Source organism: Macaca fascicularis, chromosome 2 (assembly GCF_037993035.2).
Source record: "Macaca fascicularis isolate 582-1 chromosome 2, T2T-MFA8v1.1".
Lineage (NCBI taxonomy): Eukaryota > Metazoa > Chordata > Mammalia > Primates > Cercopithecidae > Macaca > Macaca fascicularis.
In genome coordinates, this window is record NC_088376.1 from 96,712,969 (window position 1) to 96,736,623 (window position 23,655).

The following is a 23,655-nucleotide window of genomic DNA, read 5'->3' on the forward strand; positions in this document are numbered from 1 at the left end:
CAGTGTTCTCTGGAACTGCATTTTCCAGGACTCCGTTACTCCCCAAGCATACAAATGCCTCTCCTTCATTTTTCCTGTTAAGCAGATTTAAAGAATGAACTAAGAATCTTGGCCACCATTAATTTCACAGCTTACAATTATTTGCATCCCCCTCCTTCTTTGCTTGAGTCATTTTAAAAAGCCCTTATGATTTCCTTTAATCCCTTTTGGTAGAGCAATTCCATTCTCTTCTCTCTTAACCTCCTCTCTCCTGAACGCCCCCCCTCCCCCTGAAAGCTTTAAATAATGCAGCAAATTCTTGTTTCATTTCCTTTTCTCTGTTTCCAGATGGATTTTTCTCCCTAGTACATCCCAGGGAATCATTTCTGTCAGACGCTTCACTGGATGTCCCTTGGTCTTTACAGCCATCTATCCTTTCTCCAAACCCCACCTCAAATTGCAATTTGCTATTTTAATTGTAGTTTTTCTTGCCACACTTGGGTTTTTTTTCCTCCTCTTCTCAGTCTTCTACCTCGCTTAGATTTTAATCCCTTCTTCCAGTGCAGAAAATTCATTAAGATTTCTAGATTCCTCCAAATTTGCTTCCTTGATGTTGAATAATTCTTCTTAGTTTATGTATGATGCTGATTGTTCAGATGCTGAATTAAGTTGGTGAGCTGTGGGGCCAGGAGGCCCTGTCCAAGTGAAGACTGAATCCCCACTCTGGAGTGGAGTTGGGGTGTTCCTGGGTCTGTCTGGTCCCTGCAGTCCTGAGGCTGGCCCTCTCTAAGGCCAGACCTTGGCCCCAGGGCAACCAGCCACCTGTGCCTGCCTCCCTGGCCACCTAATGAGAGGTCTTGGGATTGTTTGTCTTTGGTTCCATGGATTGATCTTTGCAGGCTGGGCCAGGCTGGCCCTGACCATAAACCACCTGGGTCTCCTGCAGCTGTTTCCCAGGTGCCTGCTAGGCCTGCGGGCTGGGGCTGCAGCTGGAAATGGGTCTGGGCAGGAAGCGTAGGGGGAAGTAACCTGTGTGGCTGGGGAGTCAATGAGGCCATCATGTGAGGGGAGGACTAGAACGCAGTTCTCTGATGCATTCCAGGGATAAAGGCTGAGTTACTCACCACGGAGAGGAACTGCTGAAAGCTGCCACCCATCCTGTCTGGGCTCACAAACCTGTCCCTGTTCTGTCTTTCGGGTAGGTATGTAGGTCAGTACTGGTGAAGGTCATTTACTGTGGGAGCATGTCAACATCAACCTTGAGTCTGGCTCAGTCAGAAACAAGGGGTGTTCTGAAGTGGCCTAAAAGTCCCTGGGAAAGGGTGATCCACTTACAGCTGCTTAACCTGGGGCAGGTCACATCACCCCTCCAAGCCTCAGGGCTGAGATGAGACAGTGTGCATGAAAGGTCACTACCTGGGCAACGCTGATATTGTGATGCAGGTGACAGGAGGTGCAAGAGATAGCATTCACTCCTTCCTTCATTGCTACCTTGTTCTTAGAGATTTAAGGCAAGAGACACAACTGGAAAATGGACAAAGGAAAAATAATTTTGAGGATATTAAGGATAAGATAAGGTCTGAGATCGTCTCAAGTGGGAGTAAAGGAAGTAGAAGGGAGGGTGGCCCTGTAAAGCCAGGTGACCTCTACCTCCAGGTGAGGAGGGGAAGGCCACAGAGGAGGCCCTAGAAGACCTGCTACAGGATCACTTGGAGAAGTGGGAGGGGCAGAGGGCTGCACATCCCTAATGAGCTTGCCTGCTAATCCCAGACGGTTGCTGCACTGGGAGAGCACAGATAGAGACCTCCTGAGATGTCTGGAATACCAAATAACATGGCAGAATGTGAGGCAAATATGTGGACTTACAGAACTCTGCAAATAATCCTTTCTTTTCTTTTTTTTTGAGATGGAGTCTTGCTCTGTCACCCAGGCTGGAGTGCAGTGGCACGACCTCAGTTCATGGCAACCTCTGCCTTCTGGGTTCAAGCATTTCTCCTGCCTCAGCATCCCGAGTAGCTGGGAGTACAGGCGCACGCCACCACACCCAGCTAATTTTTTAATTTTTAGTAGAGACGAGGTTTCACCATGTTGGCCAGGCTGGTCTCGAACTCCTGACCTCAAGCAATCCACTCACCTCGGCCTCCCAAAGTGTTGGGATTACAGGTGTGAGCCACCGTGCCCGGCCTCTCTGCAAATAATTCTGACACCTAGGAGGTGCACTTTGTATGTCACGCTTTTAAATGCAAAGGACTTGTTTCAGCATGTCTGTTATACTTCCTTTAATAGTGCAAGGGCAGTGGCAGTGCCAAGGAGTGACTTGGAGAGGTATGTTTTATGCCCCTCCTCTTCATGAATCACCCCTGCCTCCCCTCCCAAAAAAAAAAACCAAAACAAAACAAAAACAAAAAACTGACTAAAAATCACGTTTTTGACATGGGCGGGGGATGTCTTCTTGATTTTATGGAAAATGTTGAGTACAAGCCCCTTTAGAAAAATTGCTGTAAAGAATCAGTTGAAGGCCAAGTGCGGTGGCTCATGCCTGTAATCCCAGCACTTTGAGAGGCCAAGGCAGGTGGATCACCTGAAGTCAGGAGTTTGACGCCAGCCTGGCCAAGACAGTGAAATCCTGTCTCTACCAAAAATACAAAAATTAGCCGGGCATGGTGGCAGGTGCCCATAATTCCAGCTACTCTAGAGGCTGAGGCACAAGAATCACTTGAACCCAGGAGGTGGAGGTTGCAGTGAGTCAAGATGGCACCACTGTACACAGCAAGACTCCATCTCAAAAAATAATAATAAGATAAATCAGTTGACTTCATGTGAGACAAGTCCCCAGCTCTGCTTCCAACCAGATTGCTGTTTCTAAGTTTCTCCCAGGCAGACATCCTAGAGTCCTGGCTCCAGAAGTGCTCCGCAATGAACAGAGTGACCAGGAGGTGCTGGAAGAAGGGAGAGCCCTGTGTGGTCAAGAGTTCACAGGGCAGTGGGGATTTCAGCTGGGCTGGATGCAGGGAGAGCAGGGGCAGACTTCCTTCAGCGAGGAGGGCAGAGACAAAGCCTGAGTCAGTGGGAGCGAGTCTGGCTCTTCAGGGAGACCTGGGGTTGGTCTGCTGAAAGGGACGGTGTCTGGAAAGGAGGAGTAGGAGGTGAGGATGGAGAGATGGTGGTGCCAGATCAAAGGAGGCGTAAGCGCTGGGCGAAGGAAGCAGATCTGTGTCCCTGAGCAGGACCCAGCAGGAGGCTTCCATGCCAAGGAAAGTTTGGGTGAAAATAGGATTTTAGGAACATTAGTCATATATAGAATAAACCGGAGGATGGAGGAGGACCAGTCAGGAAGGTCAATTAGGAGGTTTTGGCTGTGAGTCCTGTGTGAGATGTAAGGACCTAAACTAGCTGTGTATGGCATAGAAATGAAAGAAGAGGCCAGGCATGGTGGCTCATGCCTGTAATCCCAGTACTCTGGGAGGCCAAGGCAGACAGATCACCTGAGGACAAGAACTTGAGACCAGCCTGGCCAACATGGTGAAACATTGTCTCTACTAAAAATAAAAAAATTAGCTGGGCATGGTGGCAGGTGCCTGTAGTCCCAGCTATTTGGGAGGCTGAGGCAGGAGAATCACTTGAACTTGGGAGTGGAGGTTGTGGTGAGCTAAGGTCGCGCCACTGCACTCCAGCCTGGGAGACAGAACAGGACTCCATCTCAAAAAAAAAAAAAAAAAAGAAAAGAAAAGAATAAATAAGTCTGGGCACAGTGATTCATGCCTATAATCCTAGCACTTTGGGAGGCCAAGGTGGGCAGACCACAAGGTCAGGAGTTCGAGACCAACCTGACAAACATGGTGAAACCCTGTCCCTACTAAAAAACAAACAAACAAACAAACAATTAGCTGGGCATAGTGTCAGGCGCCTGTAATCCCAGCTACTTGGGAATCTGAGGCAGGAGAATCGCTTGAACCTGGGAGGCGGAGGTTGCAGTGAGCTGAGATCGCGCCACTGCACTCCAGCCCAGGCGACAGAGTGAGACTCCTTCTCAAAAAATAAATAAATACATAAGAAGTGAAATGGAAATGATGTGGCGATAGGAGGGGGCAGCCCAAGAGTAGGAGCACTGGAAGGTTACGAGGAGAAAAATGCCCCAGAAGCAGACAACATGGGGACTTGATGTTCCCAGATGTATTCCCAGAAGGGAACTAGTTAGTTAGGCTGGTTAGTTTCTGCTGTCCGGTCCTTGTTTATGTGGCACAAGAGCAGCAGAGAGATTTTCCACAAACCTCCCCTAGGAGACGGCAGAATAAGGCAGGCAGGGGTTAATATGGTCTGCAAATAAACTGCAGATTAATCCTCAACGGTACTTAATGCAGGGTAAAATGTGATAAATTATTCACATCGTACAGCGTAATAAGCAGGTTGACTCTGTGGCACCAGGCCTCTTGAGCTGTATTTTACACTTAGTTCCTCCTCTTGTTCCTCTTATTTAATCATTTTCAGAACACCTGACTTAAATAGGTGTTTCAGGTCCCATTTTTTTCCCCTGAAAAAATAAATTAGATCATAGATTCATCTCATGACATTCTGACATTTACCATCTTCTTACATTAGAATACACATGATTAGAGAGAGAGGAGCTCAGGAATTAGGTACAGGAGGAAGATGAAATACACTTTTCTTGAGGTTACCCCTTCTGGTCTTCGTGCATGACAGTCTGTTGTGCAGACAGGTTACAGGAAGCTCATTTTCATGTGGGATACAAGCCCAATTTGTGGTTAATCTGAAGGAATTAAATCTGCTATTTAGGGCTGACTGAGATTCTCTTTCCTGTGGAGTTGGTTGTCTGGGTAGAGGTGCTCATAGCCCTCCAGGGTGTCTGTAAAATATATTAAATGAATGGGGCTTTTGTAGCCAAGAGCCTCCCACTCGTGGGCAAGCTTTCAATGGTCCCAGTCCATGGCAGCCAGCTCCCCTAAACTATGGCTGGATTTCTGCCCTCCCTTCCTCAGGCAGATCTCCCCAAGAAGGCCCGGAGCCCCTGCGCGTAGAAGGCTTTTGCGGAGGGACACAGATTATGGACTGAGGTGGGCAACATGCTGAGGAGGAGTGTGTTGAGGGCGGACTAGTAAACTCAGACAGCACTGAGACGCGGGAAGAGAGAAGCTCAGGAAGAAGAGGCCGTGTACTAGCCCCAGGCGATGGCCAAATAATCAAAGACGTGGTCCCTGGAGAAAACCAAGCTGAGGGGGAAGGTGTGGGCGCAGGGTAACAACCAGGGGTGGGAATGAAGCTTTGGGAGAGAAAGTCAGGGATCGCAGAAAGAAAAAGGAGCCGGAGAAATGGGAAGAAGCAGAAAAGAGAATGAATGGCAGGAAGTGTAGAAGGCAGAGTCTCAGTCCGCAGCGATTCTGATGAACTAAGCTGAGCTAAGGGTAGGTTAACAGCGTTGTCATCTTTCCTCTCCCAAGCCAGCTTCTTCAGCAGGGTGCGCGCAGGCGCACGCGCACACACACGTATATATGGTTTCTGATTTCTTTATTGCATCACTGTCTGTAAAGTGCTTGGCAAACTCAAACTGCAAAACGCAATGATGTGCTAGGGGTACCCTCTCCTTTACTTCAACTGCCAGGCCCAGCAAGACGTTTTTGATGCTTAATTGTAAATATGAGACAGATGGGGACTAATAAGGTCCGCAAAATGCTGAGAAAGTGGTGGGCTCTTTGTGTCTCAGAAGTGAGGTTTCAGTCCCCTGGACAGCCCATTCAGCATGTCCGGTGAGATCAGACAGTTGTCCTGACCAGGAGCTGTTCCTGTGGGATGGAGCCGAGGGCTGGGAGCCGTTTCCTGCAAAGGGACGCCTGGCAGCAAATGTTTAGAAGCAAGATTCTCATGGCTATCCAGCAATGACCTCAGACATTCCAGATTTCGTTGGGGGATGGCAGTGGCTCATATACAGTATGTTATGTAAGAAACGAGAGAGAGAGAGAGAGAGAGAGAGAGCAGCCCACGTTTCTCAATGGCTATGGAAAGCTGAAAACACTCTGATTTTCATGATTGAGGCAAGAAGCATCTGATGTTAACAGTGACATGTACCAAAAAGAGTGCGAATCACTGCAGGAAGAAACGCAGCAGTCTTTTGGGCGTCTGGCAGGCAGGTCCAGAGCTGAGGAAACATCATTCCCCAGCCTAAGCTGAAGTTGCTAAGAGCATGGGAAGGGCTGAGCTGTCTGTGTGTTGCCAGGCTTGGACCCACCACAGTCCCACTTCCGGCTTCCTGAGCAGTTTCATCAGAGCTTCCCTATTAGCCCTGCATAGCAGTGGCTGTTGAGCCCAATGTCAGCAGCAGGCTCTGGAATATTGCCTGTCCACCGTCAGCATGGAATGGAGGCCCCCTGCCCAGACTCTCCTGGGCAAGACGGTGCTGGGGACAGCTGGCAGCGACGTGGAGGCCTGAAATGGAGCGTTCTCAGCCATGGAGGCAGAAAGGCTTCCAGGCCCCCTTGCAGACACACATAGTGCAGCAGAGCCATGAGCTTGGGGGAGAAGTTTGCACCACTCTCTCTCAGCACAGTTCTTCTGAATGTCTTACCTAAGGTTGGTCTTTACTTCATTTGGTCAATCAAACAAAATCAATGTTTATTTAGCTGACATTTAAGACCAGCCCTCAAGGAGCTCACAGTCCAGAGAGTCCACTCTGAGGGACAATGTAACTTATCATCTCGTACTAAGATAAATGCAATGACAGATATTTGAACAAGGTAGAGAAATGGCATAGAAGAGGGGAGAAGTGATATCTGAGGTGGACTTTTGGGGATACATAATAAAAACCAGCATTCTATGCTTACCATGTTCCAGACATGGTGCTAGAGCCTTCCATCAATTAACTCCCTTAATTATCAGAAAAGCCCAGGAGGTAGGTTCTGTTATTCCCATTTTACAAAACAGAGGCACACAGGGCTTAGAAAAGTGATCCAAATTTACATAGCTAGTAAGAGGAAAAGTAGGATTTGATGCCACTCTATATATATTTATATATATATATATATATATATATATATATATATGTATTTTTTTTTTGAGACAGGGTCTCACTCTGTCGCCCAGACTAGAGTGCAGTGGCACGATCTTGGCTCACTTCAACTTGTACCTCCTGGGTTCATGCAATTCTCCTGCCTCACCTCCCAAGTTGCTGGGATTACAGAGGCACACCACTACTGCCCAGTTAATTTTTATATTTTTAGTAGAGACAGGGTTTCACCATGTGGGCCAGGCTGGTCTTGAACTCCTGACCTCAAATGATCCACTCACCTTGGCCTTCCAAAGTGCTAGGATGACAGGTGTGAACCACCGTGCCTGTCCTGATGCCATTACATTTGACTGCCTTTCTAAGATATTAAATAATGAAGGTGTCTACCTGGGATAAGAAGTAGAAGAAAGCATGGCAGGCAGAGCAAATAGAATACACAAAGCATGGAGGCGTGAGATCACATGGCTCAGTCTTATAGGAGCAGGAAGTGTGAGAGCAGGAAGGAGTGGAATGTGAGGCTGGAGAAGCAGACGGGGTCTGCGAGGTTAGATTTCCTGCTGTCATCATGGGGCGTCATTGAAGGACTCTTAGAGACAGAGTCACAGGTGCACGTTTAAGAAAGACTACCGCCGGGCGCAGTGGCTCATGCCTGTAATCCCAGCACTTTAGGAGACTGAGGCGGGCAAATCACTTGAGGACAGGAATTCAAGACCAGCCTGGCCAATATGGTGAAGCCATGTTTAGTAGAGGCCCGTCTCTACTGAAAATACAAACATTAGTAGGGCGTGGTGGCCCATGCCTGTAATCCCAGCTACTCGGGAGACAGAGGGTAGAAAATCACTTGAACCCAGGAGGTGGAGGTTGCAGTGAACGGAGATCACGCCATTGCACTTCAGTCTGGGCGACAGAGCAAGACTCCTTCTCAAAAAAAAAAAGGGGAAAAAGAAAAAAGAAAAGAAAGACCACTCTTGGCTGCAGGATGATGTGGCTTGATGGGGGCAAAGGAGAACAGTTAGGAGGCTATCATAATAGTAACAGTGAAATCACTAGGTACTGTGCTAAGACAGTGAAAGGAGACATCTTTTTAAAAGGAATTTTTGGAAGATCCAATCAACAGGCCTTGGTGGTGATTACATGTGGGGAGTAAGGCTGGGGAGGTGTAGAGGAAGAGTCCTCGGTTTCTGGCTTGGGAACTGCTGTAGCCACTAGCAGGTTTGTAGGAAGGGGAAGGAAGGGAACCAGTAAGTTCAATTCTGGACATGCTGCATCGGGGTGCCTGCGGGGCCCCCAAGTATGTGGAGAGCTGCAGGCAACTGGATATGCAGGTCTGGGTGGCCATTGGCCACAGCTCCCTCTTCTCTGCCCCATCCTGCAGACAGTCCCTCACTGGGAGCACAGTGACAGGGAACATGAGATGCTGGAATCTGGCGTTGGCATGGTTGAGTGTGATTAATGCAGAAGAAATGAAGTCAGTATTGGATGGCAACAAACCCAGACTCTGTTAGACGCGGCAGAAAGTGAACAAAGCGGATGGATTAAAGGTGGTAATGGATGCTCAGACTATTCACTCCACTAGACAGTGGGGATTCTTAAGTGAGTTGAAGAGAGGGGAATTCAATAAAGGCACAACTATCTTTTATTTTTAGTGTCAGCCTTTCGTGTAATACAACAAAACTTGTCGAGCAGTTACCTTATTCGTTGACTCAGTGTTTATTGAACACCTGCTGTGTGCCTGGGCAGAGCTGGGGATAAATCAGTGAACAAGATAAAAACCTCTGCCCTTAAGGAGCTTATTTCCTCACTAGGGAGGGTGGGGAAACAAATGATAAGCAAAAGAAGAAATAAAATAAATAATCTTTGGGTATCCACTAGCTTATACAACACCTTCATGCAAATTCGAAAAAGGCCACACCTGTGTGTGGGTGGAGGCAACCCTGTGCCAGGTCACAGAGCTTGTCAAGCAGAACCTGGGCTCACTCTTGCTTGGCAAGGCATCCAATCTGCACAGCTTTATCTGGTGGCCCCAGATGGAACGCCAATTGTCTGATGGAGAAAAATAAAGCAAGATAAGAGAGACAGGCGGCAAAGAGGGAGAAGGGTTGCAATTCAAAAGAAGAGGGTCAGAGAAGGCCTTCATGAGAAAATGACATTTGAGCAAAGACGTGAAGGGGATGAGGAAGTAAGCCGCATGGATATCTGGGGAAGACTCCCAGGCAGTGGGGACAGCCAGTGCAAAGGCTTGAGACAGGAGCATGCCTGGCTATTTGAGGAATGGCAAGGAGGCCGGTGTGGCAGGAGCAGGGAGACCAAGAGGAAGAGAGTAGGGGACTGGATGGGAAAGGCAGCTGGGGGCCAGAGAGTGCCTCCTAGGCCCCTGTAAGAACGTTGGTATTCACTCTGGATGCCATGGGAAGTCTTGGAAGAATTTTGAGTAGGGAGCTACGTGATTTGACTGACTTTTTACGAGCTCCATCTGGCTGCTGGGTTGAACATACTGTACAGGATGGGAGGTGGAAGCAGGGGCTCACTGAGGAGGCCACTGCGATTACCAAAGTGAGGAGTGATGGTTGCGCAGACCAGAGAGGTGGCAGTGGAGGTGAGGAGGAGTGCTCAGATTCCAGATATATTTCGTAAAGCCCGCAGAATTCGCTGATGGGTTGGAAGTGTGGTGGGAGAGAAGGATGACTCCAAGCTTCCTGACCCAGACAATGGAAGAATGAAGTTGCCATTTATTGAGAAAGAGAAGGCTGCGGAAGGAAACACAATTGGGCGTAATGTCAAACATTTTAATTTGAGCACTGATTTGTGAACATGAAAAATGACCCTCCCCTTAACAGGTTCTGACCCCTGCAACAACTCATATAACAGAGGACAAAACCAAGACCCAGAACAACTTGTGTAAATCTTGCCCAGCTCGTAAGTGACAGAACCAGGTTTCAAACGAATCTGTGTGCTTCCACATCTGTGCACTTTGCCCCATACTGCATTGTCTCAGGGAATTCCTGCTCCACCGAGGAAGCCACGGAAACTAGATCGTGAGCTGTCGGGAGCTGAGATTGCGTCTCACTCTCCTCTGTAGTCCCCGTGTTGGGATTTTGTTGGAGGAACCAGCAAATAACACTCCTCCTCTCAACTTGACTTTGAAACCTTTGGAGAAATAGACACAGGAATCATGCAGATAGATAGGAAGATCGGCTTTATCTTTTTTTTTTTTTTTTTTTGAGACGGAGTCTCGCTCTGTCGCCCAGGCTGGAGTGCAGTGGCGCGATCTGCACTCCGCCTCCCGGGTTCACGCCATTCTCCTGCCTCAGCCTCCCGAGTAGCTGGGACTACAGGCGCCCACAACCGCGCCCGGCTAATTTTTTGTGTTTTTAGTAGAGACGGGGTTTCACCGTGGTCTCGATCTCCTGACCTTGTGATCCGCCCGCCTCGGCCTCCCAAAGTGCTGGGATTACAGGCGTGAGCCACCGCGCCCGGCTTTTTTTTTTTTTTTTTTTTTTTGAGATGGAGTTTTGCTCTTATTGCCCAGGCTTGAGTACAGTGGCACAATCTCAGCTCACTGCAACCTCCACTTTCCGGTTTCAAGCAATTCTCCTGCCTGCCTCAGCCTCCCAAGTCGTTGGGATTATAGGCGCCCGTCACCACGCCCAGCTATTTTTTTTTTTTTTTTTGGTATTTTTAGTAGAGACGGGGGTTTTACCATGTTGGTCAGGCTGGTCTCGAACTGCTCACCTCGTGATCCATCTGCCTTGGCCTCCCAAAGTGCTGGGATTACAGGCGTGAGCCACCGCACCCGGCCCCATCAGATTTATCTTTGATCACTCTGGGGTGGAAGATGATACCTCAGTGTGTGGCCACAGTAGGCTTCCTGGTGTTCCCCTGATCAGGCAGAGCTTGGACACTGCAAGTCTCTTCCTGGAGCCTTCACCTGAAGAAGTAACCTGAATGCAATTATCCAGCAGGCCGACTGGCTCTGAGAGAGAAAGGGAGAGGAAGGGGGTGAGCTTCTCATGCTCAGATCTTCCTTTCAAATTCATTATCAGATAAATCCCCTCTCTTCCCATGGGGAGGAGTAGGGAGCGAGGCCAGTAGGGTTATTTTAGCTGCAGTCCTTCCCCATGGAAACATAAAGCACAGAAATGAAAGTTCCCCCTCCCCCGCTCCAGCACAGCCTGGCACACAATAGGTGCTCAGTGTTTAGTTTGTGTGTGTGTGTGTGTGTGTGGCTAAAATAAAAGCAGGCACTTCTACCTAGTGAACAATAGAGAAGGCATTCCTTATACACATTCACTTCTCATTATTATCCAAGAGGTAGAAATTACTTTTCTTTCCAGTTTACAAATGAGAAAGTGAAGGTTTGAAAGGTTTTGAAACTGACCTAGGATGGAGCCAGGACTTTAACCTGGTGGCTTATTGGAGTCAGAGCAGATAAGCAGCACAGGTGTTCCCCTCACTCTGCTCTGCTGGTGACGATACCAGGCAGTAAGGACATTATTAGACATTAGCATGAAGTGCCTGGGAAAGCAGGCAAGAGAGCAGTTAATTCTGTCTAGAGCTGGGGTGGGGGTGCAGAGGCAGAGACAGGCAGTCAGAGAAAGAAGATGAGAGCTGACTGGAGTCTTCAAAGACAAGTAGGGATTTGCCAAAGGGATAAGACTAGTGGAGGGAGGCGATGGTATTCTAGGTGGAACAGCTTGGACAAACATCCTAGACCTGAACAATGTTTGGGGAGTAGTCAATGGACCAGACTGCTCAAAATACAGATCACAAAACAGCAGCCCACCCTCTGAAGTCAACCTGCAGATGTGAGTTGTTTGGCGTGTACAAAATATACACATATTTAAGTTACCTCAACATTTGAGTGATTTCGTCACTCTGGACTTTTGGCTTTTCTTAAAAAACCAGAAGATAACCCTAAGTCACCCTAGGTATGTGTTCCCATATGGCCACCTTTGTTGAGCCCTAAGAAGCTACTAGCTCCTTCAGATGAACATGTGCTCCCCAGCTGGCCTCAACCCCTGCCCACTCCCCAGCACCTGCATGTTTCACCCATTTACTTAACTAGCCTATCTTGCTCCTATGGGCACTTGAGCTTGCAACCCTTGGGCTAGATGTTTGGACCAAGTTTTGAAGGGCCTGCTGTGCCATGCCAAGGAGGGGATTTGGGAGTCTTCAAAGGTTGTTAAACAGAGGAGTGCATGATGGGATGAGTACAGAAGATGGGATAGGTGGGAGAGAGATGGACGCAATATTGAAATTAGTAGGCACAAGGGTCAAATGGTTTCTCCTGGAGAATTCTTCTTCAGGCAGAAGTAGTAGCAGTTGTTCCGGGCGGGTCATAGTTGTGGACTGGACTTGGAGTTAGACAGCCTGAAATACTGTTTTTTAAAATTTTTTATTTCCATAGGTTATTGGGGAACAGGTGGTGTTTGGTTAAATGAGTATGCTCTTTAGTGGTGATTTGTGAAATTTTGGGGCACCCATCACCCAAGCAGTATACACTGAACCCAATTTATAGTCTTTTATCCCTCACCCTCTTCCCACCCTTTGCCCCTGAGTCCCCAAAGTCCATTGTGGAATTCTTATGCCTTTGCATCCTCATAGCTTACTTCCCACTTATGAGGGAGAACATACAATGTTTGGTTTTCCATTCCTGAGTTTTTTCACTTAGAATTATAGTCTTCAATCTCATCCAGGTTGCTGTGAATGCCATTAATTCATTCCTTTTTATGGCTGAGTAGTATTCCATCATATATATGCATATACACACACACACGCACACACACACAAAACACAGCTTCTTTATCCACTTGTTGATTGATGGGCATTTGGGTTGGTTCCACATTTTTGCAATTATAAATTGTGCTGCAATAAATATGCCTGTGCAAGTATATTTTTTGTATAATGGCCTCTTTTCCTCTGGGTAGATACTAGTAATGGGATTGCCAGATCAAATGATAGTTCTACTGTTTTAGTTCTTTAAGGAATCTCCACGCTGTTTTCCTTAGTGGTTGTACTCGTTTACATTCCTACCAGCAGTGTAGAAGTGTTCCCTGTTCACCGCATCCACACCAAAATCTACAATTTTTTAATTATGGCCATTCTTGCAGGAGTAAGGTGGTATCGGATTGTGGTTTTGATTTGTATATCTTCTTTTGACAATTGTCTATTTATGTCCATAGCCCCCTTTTTTTTTTTTTTTTTTTTTTTTAAGATGGAGTGTTGTTCTGTCACCCAGGCTGGAGTGCAGTGGCAGGATCTCGGTTCACTGCAACCTCCACCTCCCACATTCAAGTGACTCCCGTGCCTCAGCCTCCCTGAGTAGCTGAGATTACAGGCACCTGCCACCATGCCCAGCTAATTTCTGTGTTTAGTAGAGGTGTTGTATTTTAGGTTTTGCCATGTTAGTCATGCTGGTTTCGAACTCCTGACCTCAGGTGATCCTCTGGCCTCAGCCTCCCAAAGTGCTGGGATTACAGGCGTGAGCCACTGCGCCCAGCCTGGAGGAGTCTTTAGGGTTTTCTAGGTATACAATCATATCATCAGCAAACAGCGGCAGTTTGACTTCCTCTTTACCTATTTGGATGCCCTTTATTTCTTTCTCTTGTCTGATTGCTCTGGCCAGGACTTCCAGTACTATGTTGAAGAGAAGTGGTGAGAGTGGGCATCCGTGTCTTGTTCCAGTTCTCAGGGGGAATGCTTTCAACTTTTCCCCATTCAGTATTATGTCAGCTGAGGGTTTGTCATAGATGGCTTTTATTACATTGAGGTATGTCCTTGTATGCTGATTTTGCTGAAAGTTTTCATCATAAAGGGATGCGGATTTTTTTTCTTTCTTTTTTTTTTTGAGACAGAGTCTCACTCTGTTGCCCAAGTTGGAGTGTAGCATTGTGATCTCAGCTCGCTGCAACCTCCGCCTTCCAGGTTCAAGTGATTCTCCTGCCTCAGCCTCCTGAGTAGCTGGGATTACAGGCATGCGCCACCACGCCCGGCTAATTTTTGTATTTTAAATAGGGATGGGGTTTTGCCATGTTGGCCAGGTTGGTCTTGAACTCCTGACCTCAGGTGATCCACCGACCTTGGACTCCTAAAGTGCTGGAATTACAGGCGTGAGCCACTGTGCCCGGCGGGGATACTGGATTTTGTGGAATGTTTTTTCTGCATCTGTTGAGATGACCATGTGATTTTTGTTTTTAATTCTGTTTATGTGGTGTATCACATTTATTGACTTGCATATGTTAATATATATCTGTATTAGAGGACCTGTATCTAGAGGGCCTGAAATAAAACAGAAGAATGAATGATCCTCCTCCTTTCAAACACTGTTACCTTCACCTCTCCAGTAAGTTCCATCTGGTCTGTTTAGAAAACAAGAAAATGGGCCAGGCATGCTGGTAATCCTAGCACTTTGAGAGGCCAAGGTGGGTGGATCATTTGAGCTCAGGAGTTTGAAACCAGCCTGGGCAACATGGAGAAACCTCCTCTCTACAAAAAATATAAACATTAGCCAGGTGTGATAGTGCACACCTGTAGTTCCAGTTCCTCAGGAGGCTGAGGTGGGAGGATCACTTGAGCCTGGGATGCAGAGGCTGCAGTGAGCCAAGATTGCACCACTGCACTCCAGCCTGGGCAACAGAATGAGACCCTGTCTCGAAAAGAAAAGAAAAGAAAAGAAAAGAAAAGAAAAGAAAAGAAAAGGAAAGGAAAGGAAAGGAAAGAAAAGAAAGAAGGAAGGAAGGAAGGAGAGAAGAAAGAGAGAAAGAAAAGAGAGAGAAAGAAAATGAGAGAAAAAGAAGGAAAGAAAGAACAAAAAAAGAAAGAGAAAGAAAAGAGAGAGAAGAAAGAGAGAGAAAGAAAAGAGAGAGAAAGAACATAAAGAGAGAAAAAGGAAAGAAAGAACAAAAACTGAAAGAGAGAGATAAAGAGAAAGAAAGAACGAACGAACGAACCTCGGTACCTCTGGCAAGCCACTTAACTTCTTTGAGCCTCAGTTTCCTCCACGGTAAAATAGGAATAGCATTACCATCGACAGCATCTCATGAGGAAAGGTGTTTGAACACATCTGTGGGTCCTAGGGAGTTAGAGGATTGCTGGGGTTGATACAGGAAGGCCCCACATGTTGGCTTGGCTCTGAGGTGTCAGACCTCTAGAGGTGGCGCAAACCACACAATAGCTGTGGTTCCTGCTGTCCTGGGAGTTTTAACAATGATACAAGCCACATCAAGCTGCTTGAACAAGAACATATGCATAAAGACTTACATCCCCTGTCTCTCCCTTTCCACCTCGTACACCCATGAAGTCTGGGGCAGGGGCAAAAGCCCAGGGTGTGGTCTGAGTTGGATTTGGCTTCTGGATTTGGGGCAGGGCCCAGGGGATTCAAATCCCCTCTGTCCTGCACACAGCATCATGGTGACTTGGGGATGAAGGCTGCACAGTCAGCCTGGCTGGTTGCAGCCTCTCAGCTCCTCCCTCCCTTCTCTGGTCTGCTGCTCCTTCCCTCCCCTCCCCCTCACTGTCTCCAGCCCTGCAATCCATCACAGCTCTGTGTCCCTGCCCTTTGTGACCGTGTCTCTCTGCAGCACTACTTTTGCATTTTGATGTTAAAACAATATTTTACCCAATATATGACAGCACTTGGAGCCTTTGCAAAGGCCTTTCACATCTGTTATTTCATTTGATCCTCACCAGGTTGCTGTCAGGTAGGCAGGGAAGGTATTATTAGTGAAGGTGGTAGTCAAAATATTTAACAGCCCATATACGATGGGCTCAACCATCGGAGTGGATGCAGGTCTAGTGCTGGAGAGGGCCCTGGAGGCATCCTCCCTTAGTTATTGGAGCAAGGTCTGGGGGAGGGGGGAGGCATCCTCCCTTAGTTATTGGAGCAAGGTCTGGGGGAGGGGGGCACTGGCATAGGGACCCGGAAGTCTGGGGCAGTCCAGGGTGGCTGGGGACAGACATGAAGGATTCAGGGAAGTGGCTTTTTGCCAAGCAGTCTGGAAGCATTTCTGTTTTTTTCTTTTCTTTTCATTTCTTTTTTTTTTTTTTTTTTGAGACAGAGTTTCACTCTTGTTGCCCAGGCTGGAGTGCAATGGCACAATATCTCATCACAACCTCCGCCTCCCAAATTCAAGCGATTCTCCTGCCTCAGCCTCCTAAGTAGCTGGGATTACAAGCATGCACCGCAACACCCGGCTAATTTTGTATTTTTAGCAGAGACGGGGTTTTTCTATGTTGGTCTGTCTGGTCTTGAACTCCCGACCTCTGTTGATCTGCCCGCCTCGGCCTCCCAAAGTGCTGGGATTACAGGCGTGAGCCAGTGCGCCCGGCCTCGGTTTTTTGGTTTGTTTGTTTTTCGTTTTGTCGTTTGTTTTTTAGCAGGATTGAACTGTACCGGTGCTTACAATGGTCTCTAATCATCTGTCCAATTGTGGGGATGTGGGAACCAGGTCCAGAGAGGTGAGTGACTTGTCCAGGGTGCAGGATGAAAGGAGGGCCAGCAGTGAGGTCGCTGGACTGCTCAAGCAGAGTTTTTTCTGCCGCCCCAGAGTGTAGGCAGATGCAAAGCCTTTCTTTGGCACCTCCTCCTTCCTGACAGAACAGCAGCCTTGGACACTGGCGAACAGCACTCTTGAAATCTGATCCCGGACCTCACACTTCTCTCCACACTTCTGTCACCATGTCTTCTTATCTTCTCACTATCTCCTCTGTCTCACCCTCATGTGTCAAGACTGCCCCTGAATTCCCTCGCTTGACTGTCTCCTTGATTTCTCCATGGACTCCCACACCATCTGCTAGTACCTCGCTGGGAGCAATTTCCAGAAACTCCCTGAGGCCCTAATTCTGCTCCTGAGCTGAGCATTGGATATCTCTCAGGTGTCCTGCCAACTACCTCAAGTCAACATGTCCCAAAGGGACCTCACCACCTTTTCCTCCCAAACCAGCCCTCCCCCGTGACCTTGCTGTGCCTGTAAATGGCACCACCACTGTTAATCCTCCTGGACCACATGGACTGCCCACTGGCACAGTGCCCATAATGGCCATCCACCTACTATCGCCTAATGCTCTGGAGACCCCAGTGATCAGTTTTGAAGTCGAGACTGAGGCTGGGGTCTGGCTTCCTGCAGCCCTTGTCCTACCCTGAGATCATGACCCCATCTTCCTTTGCACTGGTGTGTTCATTTTTTTTTTGTAAATATAATGCTATTTTTTATTGAAATAATTCGTATATACTACTTAAAACCAAATAGTCCTACTAAGTACATAATGAAAAAACAGATTGCTCCCTGTGTCATTTCTTTTCACCTGTGATTACTACTCCTTAGAGGTAATTGCAACATATTTTGCTGTTTCTTCAGGTATTTACCTCCATTTTTCGAATGAGGTAAATGTTAATTTTAGATTTTTTCATTCTGGACATTATCTATTGATTTTTAATAAAGATGCTGTCAATATCCCATCTGTATGCCTTAGATCAAGCTTGTCCAACCTTCAGCCACAGGCAACTTGTGGCCCAGGATGGCTTTGAATGTAGCCCAACATAAATTTGTAAGCTTTCTTAAAACATTGAGTTTTTTGTGTGATTTTTTTTTTTTTTTTAGATGGAGTCTCACTCTGTTGCCCAGGCTGGAGTGCAGTGGTGCGATCTTGGCCACACATTCTCTTAATATCATTGTAGCATGGTTTTTAGTTAAATCAACATTCAGTATGTATATTATTATGACTATGTAAATATTGCTTACAACCAAGCAACATAAGCTAGAATTATATTTTTTAAAAAAGCATTTCCCCTTAAAGTTAATAATAGCTTCTTTTTTTTGTTTTCTTAGTTTTCTATGTACTTACTACTAATTTGTCCCCAGCTATCTTATAGAGTAGAAATATATATAGTAAAATAAATAATGTTATCTATATGTTCTATTTTTTCCTTGGAAACCACTCCAGAAGCCTGGAGTTTTCCTGCTCCAATGTGGACTGACTGGTTGCTTTCCTGGTTTGCTACACAACTATTATCCTGGGGCTTCCTTCATTATAATTCTAGAAAGTTTTTTTCCCTCTCTCTCCTGTGTGAGTTCCCCTATTGTCTGGGTCCCGTGTCTTCTTTCATGATTTACCTTCTCCTCACATCCTTTATGAGAATGGGTACATCAGAGACAAATTGTTTGAAGCCTGGAATGTCTGAAAATAACTGTTCATGTTTTATCAACAATTTGACTTGCTAGAGAATTCTAGAAAGAAAAATTGTCTCCCACAATTTGGTGGAAATTACTCTACTGTCTTCTAGCTTCTTCTTCTTCTTCTTCTTTTTAATCATTTTTAAAATGATTTAAAAATTTTTAAATGATTTATTTGGTAATTATTCCCCAAACTTTTCTCAGTTCCTCCTTCTGGAGCTCCTGCTTTTGTTTATATTTTACTTTATATAGTAATTTATTTGAAAAGTATATTTAATACTTATACATGTATTATTTTATTAGCTACTTTATAATATGATTATACCTTTTTGCATTTGAAATGCTTTATATATTTAATTCCACAATTTTTAAATTTTATGAATTCTGTTTTTTACAATGTTATTGAGGTATATTTTAGTTTTATAAAATTTCCCTTTTTGAGCGTACAATTTAATGACTTTGCTGGGTGCAGTGGCACCTGCCTATAATATCAGCTACTCATGAAGCTGAAGTGGGAAGACTGCTTGAATCCAGGGTTTTTCATATATTGCCTGGGCAATATATGAAGACTCCACCTCAAAAAAAAAAAAAAAAAAAAAAGACTTTTACTAAATTAACCAAGTCCTACAACCATCACCACAAACAAATTTTAGAATGTTTCCATCACCCCAGTATGATCTCTCATGCCCATTCTGGCATTTTTTTCCCAGTGTTTTCTGAACCTCAATCCTTTGTAGGTGACCTAGATTTTCCTCTCTACAAGGTTCCGCTCTTTATTTCTGATATGTTACAATGATGTGCCTTAACACGATTTTTTTTTTTACTATCCTGGAAAATTTTCAAAGGATTTATTTAGTAATTATTCCCCAGACTTTTCTCAGTTTCTTCCTTCGGGAACTCCTGTTATTCTGGCATTGAGCCTTCTGGAGTAATTGTTTGATGCTTTAATCTTTTTCTTTTATTAATTCTTTTTTGTCTTTATTTGTCTTATTTTTAGGTGATTTTCTAGTTTTTTTTCTTCTAAACCTATACAACATTAAAACTTTAGCAATCTTGATTTCCAAGAGCCCATTCTTATTCTCTGAAGGTCTATTTCTATAGCCCCTGATATTGTTTCATGGCTTCAGTGGTTTTCTAGCCCTCTAAGGATATTAAATATGCTGTTTAAAATTGCAGTGAATTATCTGTCTGAATTGTCTCTGCTTCGCCTGAGTTTTCCTCCCTCCCTGCCTCCCTCTCTTCGTCCCTCCTTCCTTCCTTCTTCTCCCTTCTCCACCTCTTCTTCCCCTTTTTTCTTCTACTGGGTTTTGCTTTAGATCCTCTCTTCCTTTCCTCACCATCCATTCATATTGAAGAGTGAGGCACTAAAAAGCTCATTGAAATCTCTGTGTGTTGGGGCAGGGCTGGTTTAGTGGTAGACCACACCTTAAGGTTATCAGGTAGGAAGCTAATGTTTTACTGCGGACTCCCCAACCAATGCCAGTATCAATAGGTCTTTCTCTTGAGCCAGTTTACCCAGCAGGACCTTCCCCAACCTCTTTCCTCTAGAGCGTCAGCCAGGCCTCCAGCATTCTGGGTGCCCCTGCTTTCCCTTCCCATGGGAAGGAGTGGGTGATTGCATTGCTCAAGAATGAGACTTTTGCCTGACCAACACGGTGAAACCCCCTCTCTACTAAAAATACAAAAAAAATTAACCAGGCATGGTGGCACGTGCCTGCAATCCCAGCTACTCAGGAGACTGAGGCAGGAGAATCATTTTTACCTGGGAGGTGGAGGTTGCAGTGAGCCGAGATTACACCACTGCACTCCAGCCTGGGTGACAGGGCAAGATTCCGTCTCAAAAAAAAAAAAAAAAAAAAGAGTGAGACTTTCACTTGATCATCCTGCTTTCTCTATGCTGCCTTTCCTCTTCATCTTCCATGCCTGGTGCCTTCCCCAAATCCAGAATCTCTCTTTCAGCCTCTCTGGAGAGTAAGGCCGTGTTTTGCAGGGTGGGATGAACAAAGCTATTCGACTACCAGGGCTGGAGAGGGGAAGCTGACTTTTGGCTCATCCTTACGTTTGCAGCCACTCCATCCCATTAACTTCACAGTTACCCATACCTCCGTTTTCTAAACTCTTCTGTTCTTATTTTTTTGTTGTTTTTCATGTCAAATTGGCTTCCTTTTTGAAAGCATCTCTACCCCTTGCCTGCCCTGCAGGCAGCTTTTTTTTCTCTGCTAAGTCAGTTAATACTCATCCAATGGGATCCTTCTTGCAAAATTCTTTGACATCATCCATCAGCTGTTGTCTCCTTTTGTTCTGATAGTTCTTGTGGGTTTAGACTTTACTACTTTACTGTCACTGTAGCAACAGAGTCAAACACATGGGCTTAATGTGCCAAGTCTAGGAGGGGAGAAATTCTCTCCCTGTCCCTGCTGCCACACTCTTCAGCCTGACTCACATTTCCAGTCTGGAATGCTTACTGCTCCCCAAACAAACCCAACTCTTGCTGATAACGTTTCTGGAATGTACTCCTTGTCTCCTTTCCATCAAGACTCATCTTAAGTATCATACCCATGAAACCTCCTCCAATTTACCACTGCTAAAGAAACATCTTGTCCCTTCTAAAGCTCATTGCATGTACGTGTTTCACCTCTCCTGATTCATCTATGGTATGAACATCTATTGCTCTGCTATACAAGTTCTTTGAGGGAAGGGACAACAGCTTACCATCTCTGAATCCTCTTCAGCCAGCAGCTGATCTACCTATCTATCTATTATAACAAGAACCATAATAATTAAATGTCTGCCGTACTGTGTACAGGCATTTTAATCACAATGGTCTCTAACACCTACAGTAATTCTACAAGGTAGGGTATTAGATTTAATTTTTAGATGGACACTCTAAGAGGTTAAAGGACTTCACCAAGGTCCCATAGCCAGCAAAAGGCAGGATCTCAATTCAAGCACTGGTTTCTTTGTCTCTAAAGTCTATATTTTTATCTCAGCTGCTTTGTTTCAGTTATCTTTTTAATTTTAACATTTTATTGTTACCTTTTTATTTTTAACTTGGGTACTTAACATTTTTCTTTCACCTGTGTGTTACTCCTGCTGCTCTGAAAGTGCAGGTGCAGTGTGGTTATTTTGCTCATTCCAAACTCATGTCCCTAAAGCAAGAACTCTCAACTTGACCCTGTGGATCCATATCTGTCATTTATTGGGCATTTTCTCTCTGTCAAGCAATTAGTAACGAGTGTGGTTAAGGGCATGGGCTCTGAAGACAGGTTCAAATCCTGGCTTCTCCACTTACTAACTATGAGTTTGGGCAAGTTATGACTTCTCTAGGCTTCAGTTTCCTCTTCTGTAGAATGGGCCTTAATAATACCTGCAGTAGATACAACATAAGGTAATGGTGAGAATTAAATACATGTAAACTACTTAGAAGAGTGTATGGCACTTTATAAGCACTAATTGATGTTACCTATTGTAATCACATATTTTGTCTTATTTAACTTATACTTACACCTATGGGGTAAAAATTATTATCCTAACTTTGCAGGTGAGGAGGCTGATATACAGATGCAAATTGAGATCTTCCTGACTCTAAAAGCATTTTCTTTCTTTTCTTTGTTTCTTTTTTCTTTCTTTCTTTCTTTTTTTTTTTGAGACGGAGTCTTGCTCTGTCTCCCAGGCTTGAGCGCAGTGGCCTGATCTCAGCTCACTGCAATCTTTGCCTCCCAGGTTCAAGCGATTCTCCTGCCTCTGCCTCGGGAGTAGCTGGGGTTACAGGCATGCACCACCCTGCTCGGCTAATTTTTGTATTTTAGTAGAGATGGGGTTTCATGATGTTGGCCAGGCTAGTTGCAAACTCCTGACCTTAAGTGATCCGCCCGCCTCGGCCTCCCAAAGTGCTGGGATTACAGGTGTGAGTCACCGTGCCCAGCCTAAAAACATTTTCTTAACCACTCTGCTATACAGCCAGAGAGACAGATGATACTTGTGGACATCCTGCAGGCTTTTAAATTTTGGTGAACCTATGAACAAGAAGATGCTGGTCTGGACACTGGTCTCCAGTGCAACTCCAGAGAGAATGTGGGTATCATTACTGGGTAGGGATGTGCCACCCCAGGCTGGGAGTCAGGAAACCTGCGCTCTAGACCTCCCTGCTGTGTGGACCCCCACCCTCTGCACCCTCCACTGCCACCCCCAGGCCTCATTTCTCTCATCTTAGAGAGGAAGGGTAGCACTGGCCTTCTGGGGCTCCTTGTAAAGGCTCCCAGCAAAACCAGGTAACTGCTGAATGCCAGCACCATCTGGTGGCCAGGGGCCAGAACCCAAGCCCATTGCTCCCCACTGCCACTTGGTGGCCACTAATGCCATCTTAGGTTTGCCAGGCATTTCACATTAAAAAAAAGAATCATTGACATGATCATATGCTCTTTTCAGCAACTTGAAGAAATATGTAGGATTTGGTACTATCTTTTCCTGACAGGAAGCTGGGGCCCAAAGAAATTGGGTAAATGGCATAGAGTCACATGGCAAGCTCACTGGCTGTCACAGCCAGGTTTAAAAGGCTCTGTTTTTTTTTTTTTTTTTTTTTTTTTTTTGGAGACAGTCTCACTCTGCCACCCAGACTGGAATGCAGTGACACGATCTCGGCTCACTGCAACCTCTGCCTCCCAAGTTCAAGCGATTCTCCTGCCTCAGCTTCCTGAGTAGCTGGGATTACAGGCACGCACCATCACGCCCAGCTAATTTTTGTATTTTTAGTAGAGACGGGGTTTCACCATGTTGGTCAGGCTGGTCTCAAACTCCTGACCTTGTGATCCGCCCACCTCGGCCTCCCAAAGTGCTGGGATTACAGGCGTGAGCCACCGTGCCTGGCCAAGGCTCTGAGATATTAAAGCTACCTCTGAAATAGACTTTGCAGGCATATCGAGAATATACCAAGTACAAGATGTGTCACATAGGTCATTTAATTTAGTCTGAGCATACAACTGAGACTCAGTGAGGTTTAATTTACTCAGCGTATAGGGTGTGACAGAGGCAGGATTTGAACCCAGATTCCATGACTCTACCCAGCCCTATTTTTCTCCTCCTCAATGTCTGGGGCTGGCCCTGAAGCATACAGAACAATTAAGGCTTCTAACCTCCAGAATTCTGTTGTTCTTTAGGATTGAATCCATAAATTTTAGCTAGGCTGATAGCTATCCAGAATATAGACTTCCTTTTCCTGCCTTCCCTGCAGCTAGAAATGGACCAATGGTAAGTCAGCAGGACTGGTGTATGCAGTTTCAGAAGCTGAAGGGAGTGGGCACACCCTTCTTTGCCAGCAGCTTCTAAAACAAGTCCCAGTGACCCTACTTCCTGGAAGTCATGCCCTTGTATAATTGCCTCCCCTGGAGTATGGGCTGAGCTTGTACTTCTAACAAATAGAGTGTAGCATAAAACAATGGAAAGTAACTTCTTTTAAAAATTATTTGTTTATTTATTAGAGACAGGGCTTTG

The 23,655-nt window shown here is 45.8% G+C and overlaps 1 protein-coding gene across 1 annotated transcript in view; it reads left to right on the top strand.

Moving 5' to 3' along the window:
- VPS8 (VPS8 subunit of CORVET complex) overlaps window positions 1-23,655 on the top strand; it is a 302,825-nt gene that overhangs the window by 26,381 nt on the left and 252,789 nt on the right. The gene's annotated exons all lie outside the window — the stretch shown is intronic.